This window comes from Pan paniscus, chromosome 7 (genome assembly GCF_029289425.2).
Source record: "Pan paniscus chromosome 7, NHGRI_mPanPan1-v2.0_pri, whole genome shotgun sequence".
Taxonomy (NCBI): domain Eukaryota; kingdom Metazoa; phylum Chordata; class Mammalia; order Primates; family Hominidae; genus Pan; species Pan paniscus.
In genome coordinates this window covers 113,271,928-113,273,061 of record NC_073256.2, presented here as the reverse complement: position 1 = coordinate 113,273,061, position 1,134 = coordinate 113,271,928, and the positions used below count along the sequence as shown (strand labels likewise).

At 39.8% G+C, this 1,134-nt stretch overlaps 1 pseudogene; it reads left to right on the top strand.

Annotated features, from left to right (window-relative positions):
- Positions 1–257: 257 nt before the first annotated feature.
- Positions 258–724, top strand: LOC100974132 (serine/arginine-rich splicing factor 3-like; annotated as a pseudogene).
- The last annotated feature ends 410 nt before the right edge of the window (positions 725–1,134 follow it).

Here is a 1,134-nt window from a genome sequence, read left to right as displayed (position 1 = left end):
GTTGAAATGCCAGCTCAGCCACTTACTAGTTATAGCACCAGAGGTAAGTTACTTCCTCTTTCAGTGCCTTCATTGCTTTTTCTTTTTTTTGCAAAATAAGGATCATAATAGCATCTACCCTCAAAGAGCTGTTTATCTGCTGTTTCCTGAATGCCTGGTAAGCAACAGCATCAGTGGGAGTTGGGCAGGAGGGAAGCAGGAAGGTCCTTTGGAGCATGCAGATTTGAGCCTCAGCACTTTTTACCCTAGCTCTTGAAATGCATCATGATTTCTGTTCAGTGGATGGTAAAGTTTATCTAGGTTATCTTGGAAAAATGGCAACAAAACTTAATTGGAATGGGCTTTCGCTACTAAGGACCACTCTGAAGTGTGTAGGTTGCTAGAAATCCTCCCGACTTAGCTTTTTTTGAATTTGAACCCAAGATGTGGCTGAAGCTGTATGAGAGCTAGATGGAAGATCGCTGTGTAGCTGCCCTGTGAGAGCAGAACTGTCAAATGGTGAAAAAAGAAGTAGAAATGATGGCCCACCTATCTCTTGGGACTGTCACCCTCGAGATGATCATCGTAGGAGTCCTCCACCTCTCCGCAGATGTCCAAGAAGGAAAAGCTTCTCTCACAGGGGGAGTATCTTCTTTTCTAGAGATAGGAGAAAACACAGAGATCACTGTCTTGGGAGAGAAATCACAAGCCATCCCGATCCTTCTCTAGGTCTCAGTCAGTTTAAGTTGAATGAAAGGAAATAGAAGACCAGTTTGCAAGAGAAGTTGTATACAGGAAATAACTTCATTTGACGAGAGTATGTGCAGAAAACTCAAGTTTTGTTTGAGACTTCATAAGCATGGTACATTTTAAAGATGTTTTAACTTTTCAAATTTGTCTGCCTTTGGGAACAGTGACACACAAAGGTGCAATTCTCTGTGGTTTGAAATGGATTCTATGAAGCATGTAACACCAAGAATTGCTACTTTATGATGTTCCCTTAAGCAAAATCGAATTTGCTTTGAACTTTAGTTATGCATAGACTGATAATAAACCTCTAAATTCTGCCTAGTAGAAATGTAATTTTTAAAAAAATACAGAAACAAAACTGGCAAAAATGGAACTAAGATTTACTTTTTTTCCATAGCTGTGATA